The sequence below is a fragment of the Lynx canadensis genome, chromosome B4 (genome assembly GCF_007474595.2).
Source record: "Lynx canadensis isolate LIC74 chromosome B4, mLynCan4.pri.v2, whole genome shotgun sequence".
NCBI classification, from domain to species: domain Eukaryota; kingdom Metazoa; phylum Chordata; class Mammalia; order Carnivora; family Felidae; genus Lynx; species Lynx canadensis.
Window position 1 is genome coordinate 93534202 of NC_044309.1, and position 11927 is coordinate 93546128.

The 11927-nt window shown below is 31.2% G+C and overlaps 1 protein-coding gene across 4 annotated transcripts in view; it reads left to right on the forward strand.

Moving 5' to 3' along the window:
• The window catches only part of CPSF6 (cleavage and polyadenylation specific factor 6), a 34220-nt gene extending 22945 nt beyond the window's left edge, over positions 1-11275 (forward strand). For all 4 annotated transcript variants that reach the window (XM_030323183.2, XM_030323184.2, XM_030323186.2 and 1 more), the window contains one exon: positions 6394-11275. The gene's annotated coding sequence lies outside the window, so the exon portion shown is untranslated. The remainder of the gene's footprint in view (positions 1-6393) is intronic.
• The last annotated feature ends 652 nt before the right edge of the window (positions 11276-11927 follow it).

The following is an 11927-nucleotide window of genomic DNA, read 5'->3' on the forward strand; positions in this document are numbered from 1 at the left end:
ATAATCAAGAGGACTCATGTCTACTTCTAAAATCTAAAAATGGGAATTGTCATAATTACATACATAGTTTGCATGTAATTTGAAATATAAAATACAAGGAGTTAATCCACACACACACACACACAAAATGTGCTTGGGCTTTTAAATTGAAAGTTTCTCTCCTTGAACTAACTCTATCCCTAAAACTTTTGAAGAAAACCTAACACTATAATAGTTTATAATACAGAAGGATGATTTCTTAGCATTGAAAGCGCTTTTGTACTTAAAAAAGTATTCCTTAGAAAAGACGTTTTTCCTGGCATATAGTTTTTGTTTTAAAATAAAAAAAACCATATCCTTTAATTTGCAAAGAAGATACGAAACTTAATTAAAACGGGTTCAGGGTACTACATATCTAAGAATTTTAAATTGTATCAAATCATGCATCCCAGGTTAGAATAACCTTGAAATAATTTTCTTTGATGTTTCATTCATAAATCATAATCATTGTGTCTTTTTTTCTGTATTTTAAAACTATTTCTTGTGTACATTTTTCATAAAGTGGGAAGTTGTCTGTTTATACTTCATTTTCACGTGTAATTTTATTTTTATATTTGTGAACAGCATTTATTCATGTGAAAAGTAGGGGCAAGGCACTATAAGGTTTGTGCATGTGACACAGTTTATTCTGTAAACAAAAACTTTTTCTTTATGTGTTGGTGGCATATCCAAATTAAATTAGGTGAAAACAAACCCCTTATAGGTAACTGTACTTTACACAATTATTTTCCATAGTCATGGGAAACACTGAAAATTTATTCATGCAGTTGTTAGTATTTACATTGTTATGGGCAGAATCAAAGACTAAAAGTGTATGTAATTCTGTGACAATAGCATTTTCTTTAATAGATATATTTTAGCAAATGAGATCCTTTTTAAATAATACAATTTATAAAATAAGCATGTAAGTCTTTATGGTATGTAAGCTATTACATTATTTACAGATTAAGGGCTTTTTGAAGTGAAAAGACCAGTTTAAATACTTTTCTAGCATTTTGAGTATGCATCTTGAATATTTATCAAAACATTAATTTTAAAATAGTTTTCCATGTATGGTATTATAGAACTTAGTAAAATCTCGAAACATTTCTTTAATAGCCAAAGCATCTTTCACTTTTAAAACTGGGCTTATTGAAATTAATACTGCTTTTGGATGTAAGGATTAAGTGTTGTGTCATGTAAATCTAAACACTAAATTTTAAAAATGTAGTTTTTTTCCCCCCTTGGCCGGAATAGATCTTAATACCATATTATGAAAAAATTCTCAGTCCATCTGTTGCTTAAGGTGAATTATAGCCAATTTATTACTTGAAATGCTTAATTGTATCAACCATTTCACTTATAGTTAAGATACAGTTTCTACAAAGAAGTTACGCTTTTACTTAGACTTTGTTAGTTCTCAACAAGCTTCTAATTCCTGAAGGCATGATAAGCAAAGCTTGCATACATCTTTAGTCTTCTCCAAGATTGGATGTGCCCATCAAGGACTTCTGAACCAGATTAGACTCAAAGTTAATTAGTTTCTTCCTGGTTTTAGTTAAACTAGCATAGTCAGCCAAGTAAACTCCTTGAAAAGTCCATTGTTAATTTTAAATACTTTGAATTAACTAACATTACATTCCAGTAATGGGCACACCTAACTATACCATGGCTTGAGTTTCATTACATTCAGACATTAACTATGAATTCCTAACTTGCAAACTATTGTTGACATTTTTCTTAATCACTGATGTGTACCATACCAGAATTCCCATGTTTTGTTTGTACATTAATCAGAATTGAGTTGTAATATTGTTATGTGCCTTCATCCAAGCAAAAATTTACATAAGCATTTCTAGAGCAAAAAATTCTGTTATCCTGGATTACTGTACCTTTGCAATACCAAACAGTATTTATTGCGGATATAGTTGTGAATCAGAGGGGTGGGGTCTAGGATTAAATATATTCAAGTGAAAAACTTTTAAACAAACAAACCTGCACATTTAATTATTACCATAATAGGGTCTGTTGACCTTTTTAGAAGTTTTAAAATATGAGTCCTTTTGAGCTTTCATGTAAATCTTAAACGGACTAAATGGAATACAAGTAACTTGGAAGCTAACGTGAATGTCAGTAAGCAAGCGTGTATATAAATAAAACAGTAATGTAATTTATTATTAAATTGATGAATGGCTATAAAAGGGCAAGTTCTTAATTTAACTGGAAACTTAATGATGTTGGTAAGCTGTTATTGTCTGTCCCATCTTAATTTTTTTTTTGTGTTTGAATTGTTGGTAATGTTAATTGCATTCTCTCATTTAAAATATGTATTAATTTTTCTGAAAGCATTCAGTATCTAAGTTCAAGTAGGTGATATTTTAATGGGAATATCAGTATTGTAAATTTTCAGTATGTAAATACACTGTATTTCATATTCTGTAATTGCTGCCTCTATTCTCAGACCACTCTGAGCAAAACACAAGTAGTTCAGTGTTTTAAGATTGTACACTTCTTATAGAAATAATTTTACTTTCATGGTTGAGTTATTTTCTTTTAGACTGCGTTCCTCTTATTACTTGTTTGGAAAAATGCCACACAGCAAATTTCTGTTGATTCAGTTTTTCTTTGTGTACAAAGAGTGATGAATCCAGATTATTTTTTAAAATACTCTTTATTCATGCATTTCCTCCCATGAGGTTTTACGTATTTTCAAATCAATATCCATTTCTTTGATAAAAATTTTAAGCATTTTGTATGAGATATGAATTAAATAACCACATTTTTGGTAAGATTGCTTTTTTTCCCATATATATTATGTTTTAAGTTTGTGTTGTTATTGCACAAGATTTAGGGTGCTTCGCAGTCTTTAATTGATAGTTTCTCATTAATTGGGGGGGGGGAGCCAAAAGATAAAAAGTTTTTTCTTACATGCTAAGATGTTTCATGTCTTTAAGATGTAGTGTTACTTAGAGGCTAATGTGAAAATTAAGTTATCTTTAATTATCTAATGAATGATACTGGTGGAAATGATATTTAAAAATTATTTCTGCAACTCGTAAGTCATCTGAGATCTGCCTCATATTGTCCAGCCTTGTGTTTGTGTTTTCCCATATATCCTAACTGCTCTGCTTCATCTGGATATGCTAGTTCTCTCTTCTTTTGCTCTGAGTTTCCTTGCTTTTAGTATTTGCAGTGTCTTACTACATGGCTATCTTAATTGAAGTGACAGAGGGTAGGAAGTAATCCCTTGAATGGATGTGTAGTGTGGTTTTTGCTCATTGTGGTTTAAGAATAGGTTTTGTTTACAAATGATTAATGTTCCCTGTTAAAAGAAAATTCAATGCCAATGTGAGTCACCTTGCTCTCACCTTCATCTCAATGTGAAATATACTACCATTGTTGTAGTTTGTAAACTAGATCATTTTGAATAAGTAATGTTTTGAATGAATATTTAGTTAGCATTGTTTAAAGAAAACCTAATAACCAAAAAGGGGGACGTGTGCCATATATGGTTTCTAAATTTACTAATTTGCCTTCTGTGGTAGCTTGTTTTAATCCTCAGAGGAAATTCTAAATCACATAAACAGCTTAATTTGAAAAAATTTGTGAAATTTGGGGGGCAAAGATGAGTTTTCTTTGTGGCGAAGTTTATTTCCATAGTGAACTGCCTAGAGCAACAATCCTGTATGTTTTATATATAGTGTAATGAAAGACTTTAGTTAAAATGAGGTAAGTACTATGTCCACAGGTAGAAAGAAGGAAATACCAAATGTTGTGGTAGTAAGGGAGTTTTTGTAAATATCTCCAATAAGCAGAATTTTATATAATATGTTTTAGTCAGCACAAGAAGAATTTTATATTCAGATACTTCATATTTCTTTTGCCCACTCCTTCCCTATTCCTCGCATTAACGAGAAGTTTTCAGAAGAGAAAAGTGAATTTTATTTCACTGAGTTAATAGAATCACATCTCTAAAATTGTAGTAGAATTCTATTCAGTTAATTCTTTTAATTCAATATTAATGTGAAAATCTGTGAAAGATCTGTGTCAAGTATGTATTTTAATCTTACTAGAAAGGTGAATTTGCCACAAGTTTAGGAATACTGATGCTAACAAATTTTCTTAGATTAAGTTTCTAACAGAAATGCTCATAATTTGAGTTGTTAGTATTGGCTTTATCTTACATTATCTCGTTATACAGGTGCTTCTCTGAATTGAGATTTTACTTAGCGCTTAACTTTATATACTTCATTAAAGAGCTGTAGATTCCATTTGTCTTCTTAATTTCTTATCAACTGTTTACATAGATCTTCCTTTTATAACTGATAGCTAAAACTAGTAATTGTGTGGCTTTGATATTAACATATCTGACTAAATGGTATTCTGAAAACATGAGCATTGAATGTATTTGTCACTCTTTTTTGATATCTTTGTTCATGTAGATGTCCTAGAAATTTGAGAGTATAATATGGGATTGGATTATTGGAAATGGGTTGTATTGCCTTCAAATTTGCTTCCGTTTGAGTTTGTAAAATTTGTATTTCCAAATGGATAAATGTAAAGTGTTTAGAAATAGAAATAAAAACTGTCAGATTATCCCCCAGATTTTTTGTCTGTATGGTGAAAATGAGAGACTTATTAATAGTAAAGGTCTACCTATGAAGTATAATCAAGCAAAAGATGAGTGCATTTGTCCTGCATAAAGATGTGTGTTACGATTTCACGAACAGAGTTCTCTACATAAAATGTAGTAAAATTCTCCTTTGGAGTGATTAATAAGATAAAGTTGCAGTGTATGCCATATGTTTTTTGGAAGGATTGGGTATTTTTGTTTTGCTCACTGTGACTTTAAATAATTTTCCCCTCTTAATGACCAGATCTCTCTTCTATATCTCTCACATCACAACAAAAAGGTTAGGGAGATAACATACTTTCGTAGTAAGATTTATGAATTTCAGAGTAGTGCATCTTTTCAGGTTAGAACATATTTCTTATCTTTTCTTTAATACTTTAATACCAGGGTTTTTTTTTATGCATTGCAAGGAATAAAAATAAAACCTATAAAAGCTGCCTTTCTAGATTTTTTTTTTCATGAAATAATTCTACCTAAAGTTTCATCAACATAAAATAAAGGTATAATAAAAGGTAACATTAGCAATGGTTTAAGTATCTCGTTGAAAAATATGGGCAAATAGAAATTATTTAAAAGAAAAAGTCCAGAATTATAACATCTAGTGGTTGTTTTTTTCTTTTGCAGTTGTAAAATTTAGGTTTTCACTCCTAGGCAATGTGAATGCATATGTATATTGATGCTCTTAAGATGGTTACAGCCTAGTTGGGGAGGAAAGGACATAAAATAAAACATTTATAGTTGTGACAGTATTAATTACTCTTAATTATAGAGCAGAAAGTATTTTCCAATTACTTTTATGGCAAGAATATCACTAAATATTGTGCCCTTTTACCTTTTACTACATCATCTTGCTGAAATGCTCTCTTGGAATTTATATTTTAAATACCTCGTGTTTCAGTGATCACTTACATGCAAGTTAATTGAATGCTGCTTTTGTGAACCTCTATCTGAAGTTTGCTATTTATGTATTCTTGAAATTTCAGTTTATCAAGTTTATTGTTTTTTTTTCTTTATGTGAGTTTTCAATGAAATTTATCATTGTAGATTCTTATTTAGTGTTTTGGGTTAGCTTATCTAAATACGTTAGGTAACTTTAGAGTGAAAGTAAAGTTAATGTTTTAAATTTGTATCACGTCTGAAGATTTGTACGTGGATGTCATATTTATTTAAATGTGCATATTGAGCTATATATTTATAAATTTTATCTATAAATTTTGTAACATGGAACAGTTTGATTTATAATTTGCAGAAGTTCCTGTATGCTGTCAAATAAATACAACTAATTTGTAAAATAATTTATTGCATTTTATATTCAGTTCACATTTAATTGTTAATGAGTTATATAGAATTGATATGTGGGTGAATGAAAAATATTTACATTAAAATCATTCGAGCATTTCCATTTATTTTTGTAGTATGCATACTTTAGAAAATGACTTATAAATGTTTCCATCATCACAGAAACAGCAGCTGCTATATTTTCCTTTCTGTTTCAGTCATTAAATTAATAAGGCAGTAATAACTAAGAAGAATGAAATGAGAATGTGTCCGTTTTAATCATCACATAAATTGGGAGCATTTCTCCACCATGAAGGCAGCTACTGTTTCAGTTAACTTTTATTGTGTTAGAATACGTAACAGTGAAGTAGATGCACGACTTGTGTATGTATAGTTAAGCCAGCGTTTTTCTGTGTATTATGGGGAATAGCAAAATCTACATCACAAATTTTGACACATTACAGCTGAAGGAAGAGGAACACCTTCCAAGACAAAACAGTCTTCATGGGGGAAAAATGACGCTTGTCCAGCAGTTTGCTTCTTGTGATTGAACTGAACCTGTAAGGATTCATGGATAAAATGAACAGGAATAGATCTGAATAAAGCAAATCTGCATAAATGGTAACCAGTAGCTCTACTTTTATTTTTTATGTTGCTTAACTGTTTTATTTGAAGGAAACCTGTGTGATTTAAAAAAAAGTTATAGCTTTTGCAACTTTATTACTGGTTATATACATTTGGCCATTCTAATGTGCAAGCAATTGGAAAAAACGTCAAGTAAATGCTTGTTTTTATAGTAGTTTGTTCTTGTTAAAAATGTTCATATGATAATGTCTGTAAACAGCACCACTTTGATTACAATAGATGTAGTGTTGTAATAAACTGTTCAATGGGGCTGATGTGTAAAGCTGTTCAAGTTATTTGATGTTTACACCTCAGGGAAAGTCTTGTGTTCAGCAATATCTAAAGATAATGTTACTATGACATTTATACTGTCCTTTAAAAAAGCATTGCAATAGCGGTTTTGGATATGCACCAATCTAATCTTGCGTTCAGTGAATTAAACATACTAATTAAGTGTCTCTTGCCCTTGATTTTGATATTAGAATAGGTGAATTACATGGATATTTAATATTTCTATATTCTGCTTTTCTAGCTGTTTTTACCTAGTTAGCTTGTGATTTTGCTGAATGGTATGTAAACTTGTAAAGTTTCACAGACATAGCAATCTAGTCGATGTGTTAGGGGTCAAGAAAATTTTTGTGGTTTTAACATTTTAGTAAAAACCCATACATGATTTGCTACAGTAATGCAGCTTAATTACAACACAGATGTACTGAAACGCTTAATTGTAAACTGCTAGCATTGGAGAAATATTTTGACAATTCTGATTTGATGCGGCAGTTATTTGCTGTTTTATATTAATAGTGCTTATGGTTTATTTTTGAAGCCATGAGCAATGTAAATACAGCCGTGCAGCAGACAAATGTGAGTAAGGAGAGCATTTAGTTTTATTTTCTGGTTACTATAGATTTTGGAAGGACGTGATGCTTACTGATCTCGAGTTGTATTCTCCTGTATGTGTGATTATAGGTGTACCCTGTCACCACAGTTTAAGGAGTCTTGTGTGTGTTCATGCAGCCTTTTGATTCATGCTAGAGTTACTTAATCAAAGATTTTTTTCAAATCTGCCTTGCATATAGGCCCACATTAAAAGCACTTGGCTAGTATGTGTTCTTAATTGCAAAATTAGCATAGGCAGAGTGTCAACTTGAGGAGACACTTGTATAGGAAGGTCATTCCGAATCATTACTTCAGAAATTTGAGTTGGATTCCTAAGCAAGTTAATTTGTTTTTAATGTTTTTAAGATCTGATTATCTGAGAGATCTGGTAATACACATTGGGTATTTAAAAAGATAGCCAAATTTCAGGACAGTGCTTAAAGTATTTAGGTACCCTAGATATGATGTCATGTGCAACTTGTAGAAGCCCTCCAGAGATCTGCACTGCAGTTCTTCACGTTCATTTTGTCCGCTATCACACTAGTTCTCACAAAATTACCCGTATTATTGCTAGTTTTATTTTAAAACATTTTGTGATTGGAGTATTTGTGCATGAGATCACTGGCATTCATCAGAACTGTTTGCTCTCAGATTCTTCAAGTGTTCTATCTTGTTGAAAATGCAGTTGCCTTTTTAACATTATTTGAGAGTTGTATCAAAATCAGTTTTCTTGTTTTGTGCATAGGTGTTGTTTTGTCATTCCTTAGCTTTATTATATTTTAATTACAATGCCCTAATGTGAAGAAGTGTGGACATAAGTATATTACAAGGGAAATTAGTTAATAGTAAGCTTAAAAGGTAAGTAAATGTCCATGAGAATAAGATATTCTCTGAGTTTTTAAATGGAATTATAAAAATCTAACCGCTTGAACTTGAGATGAAACTGGAAATTTTGTACTAATTAAATCCTTCATTTACCTTTTCATTTTTTATCAGTGGAACCCTTTAATTGCTCATTCTGTTTCACTCTTCTCCCTACGTGGCTGATCTCATTACGTGACTTTTGTTGCAGACAATGTGAGTGTACTAGAATTGTTTGCTGCTAGTCCCATTGTTCTTAAATGATGTCAGAAGGAAACAACTTTGGTTTGGCCCATTAATTTTTAGTCTTTTTCTACCTGGTAACACATGAATGTATAGCAGTAAAGGTGAAAATTGCAAGCCTTGTTTTATTCTTCATATCCCTTCTGTTGTCTGGGCTAATGTTATTCAAAAACTCTTTCTTTCTTTTTTTTTTTTTTTTTTAACATGTAAAAACAATCCAAAGAGATAAATCATTACATATATCACCAAAAAAAAAAAAAAAAAGAGAGAGAGAGAGAGAAAGAGAGTTTCAGAGACCTTTTCATTTCTTAATAATAATTGTAGTGAATATGAAAACAAACTTGAGTTTAACTTTGAACCGTAGGCATTTATTAGTGCTATGCAGTGACATTCCTTTCAGCCAGTAAAGTTACGAATGACTGATGCAGCACCTCCGTGGTATTGCTTCTGAAGCAACACTCAATCGAATGTGCTGCTTTTAGTTAAAGGACATACATTTTGGAAAGGATATTCCATTGTAAATTTGGAAGTGTTTATTTTGTCAGTTTTCATAACCAAGATTTGGAGTAAGTTGCAGTGGCTGTTGATCATAGTTTAGCCCATTTAATGGCCCCTTTCCGTAGAATATTCTTAAGCAGTTAACTACAATTTGAAGTTCACAGATAACTTATGGATTGTAGCTTAAGGTATTATTTTCATTTAATTCTCCTGTGGAGAATATTGCTTTGTTTTTTACTAGTTTAAGGTCAGTTCTTAAAACAAACACAGGATTTTAATGAATGTTGTATAACATTTTATAGTGGAAGGGGGAAATTGTTGGAAGGGTAAAGACATCTCTTTCCCTCATGTATTTAAATGTGCCAATAACCTAAATACATACTGTTTTATACAATGAAATGCTACTTACTACGAAACTTTCTGTTGGAGTGCTCTCAACATTTTGGTTTTCATACCTGAATGGTCATTGCATTTTTCTGTATTTTATAAGGTGACTCCAATTTTGTGTTTTAAGCTTCAGCCTGTTATTTTAAGAGGAAGTTTATGTTTTGATTCTTTACTGAGAATACAGTATTGAGAGTCTTACTGTTTTACAGATAACTGCCTTTTAAATTTTATTCATTAAGTTCATTTGCATCCCATAGCTGTCTGTAAATGTTTCCTGCAGTTGTATGTACTCAAATGCACGCTTATCCATTGTACATATTAGACATTTTTTGTGCTAAAGTATATTAAGTGGGATTTTTGTAGCAAAGCATTCTATTTTTCTGTTCTTACTCTGCGTGTGTTGTTTTTTTTACATTAACCTTCAGTTTAAACACTGGAGTATTTATTTCATTTTTTAGCAACTTGACTCTTAGAAGCCTTAGACTAATTTTTAATAAATATTCAACCAAAAATTATAAATTTAAGATGTGGCCTTACATATAGCATTCCTTGTGTTTGTAATGTGAGATTTTTGATTAGAGAAATCAAAAGATTCTGGATTAAAGTTTCATTGTAAGTTGAAATAGAAAATGTGTTAAAATGTCTAGGCTTCTGGGAGGAAGTTCTTTTACTCTTCTTTCTTGGCATTAGAAAGAAGCAATATGGATTTTTATGAATATTCAGGCAATTGTATCCAGTTTCGATTGATTTAGGTTTGTCTTAACCGATGTTCTTTAAAATTTCAGGTTGTTGGCATTCACTCTGAGTATGCAGCTATTGTGGTTTTTGTATGGGACATACAAACACTTGGTTAGGTATAGACAGATTTTAATGTTTTAAAGACTTCTTGCTATATTAACATATTGTAATAGGAGTCTTTTAAAATATTAGATAGAATTTAACTGAAGTCACACAAATCTTGAAATGGTATTAGCAGATAGTAAATACTACAGAAAGTTTTTCATGTGGGAGCATCCTAAAACTCTGCCATGGGTGTAAATGTTTGCATTAATTTCATAATTGGACAGACCCTGCATTTAGTAAAAACATTTCGTTTTGAAGATGTGTTTTTTTTTTCCTTTGTCACACTGTTACTGCATAACACTTCTCAGCATTCTGTAAGTTATATTATTTTAAAATACAATGGTGAATTCATGTTTATTTTTTTACTTTGAAAATTGTAGTACTCAGGTGGTATTTAATGGGAAAGGATCCTTGGGGTAAATCATAATGTATTCTAAGGAATGCATCTATAACATTGATGACTTTAGCCTTAAAAAAAGGTCTATTCTTAACTCTTCTTCCTCTTCATCCCATGGTATATTAGCAAAGTAGTTTACAGCCTTGTACAGCCTTATATAGTTGTTTTACAATTTTTAATGGAAAGCCCTTAACAAAAAAATTGTATCATATTCCCAGTATCCATGAGTTAACTGAAATCACGGTTTGTAAATAATTTGTCTAATACCAGAAGGCCAAAGAAAGTCTTAAAATTTTAGCTATTGACTCTGGTGACTTCACAATAAGATTTCTGTGCAAAAGGTAAGGTGATATTTGATCAAATAGACATCTTTTTGGTGTCCATGAGAACTAGACTTCCATATTAGCTTCTATTAAAAAGCTCATTCCATTTTATTAAAATGTTTGTAATTGCAATTTTGTGTTTAATGTTTATTTTCTGTCTTTTCTTTCTTTAGCATTTAGGTGACTGTTCAGCAGTTTGCTATATGGCCATTGTTGGCCTTAAACTGCACTAGTAACAAGCATGGTATTTATCTTGTATTAAAAATAAAACACGGTTTTGATAATACTTTACGGTTTGTCCTTTTGTTTGATTCATAATTTAACCGTTGTGTCTGGTTTGAATAATTCATATTTTTTGGCAATACACAGTATGACAGAAGTTGGACTCTCATCTGTATTTTGTCTTTAAGCCAGCCTCCTGGTTGGTTATTTTCTTCTGTATTGGCATTTTGATGGTCTCTAAAGCAGATGATTAGGATTAGGAACCTAAAATTAGGATTTAGAAACCTAAAACAGTTCTAGGCTGTTTTATTCTCAAACCTAAGATTCAGATAACGTTTGTCTAGTTTTAGGGGATTATTGACCTTCCTAGACTCAAGTCAAGTAAAAATGTTTCTAGATCACAGCAAAAATATTTTACCAGCTAGCTTGGAGACAATATAGAGTACTTTTAAACAGTAACAAATTGTGATTTCAGTAAGGATTTGTATGCCAGGTATTAGGCCCCAGGTTAGAAAACCTGCATGCGTCAAAGTATGTTGAAGGTAGTAAGTCTATAAACAGTCCTAGCCATATGAGGAAATAAGTTACCATTACCAGGATCCATTTCCATGCCCCCGTTAAAACTGTGTTTCGGGTTTTGTTAGTTTCCCTATTACTCTGTTACATGTTTACATTTTGAAGAAGATTGCATTCATTGATCATCCTTTCATTCAGTTGAGAC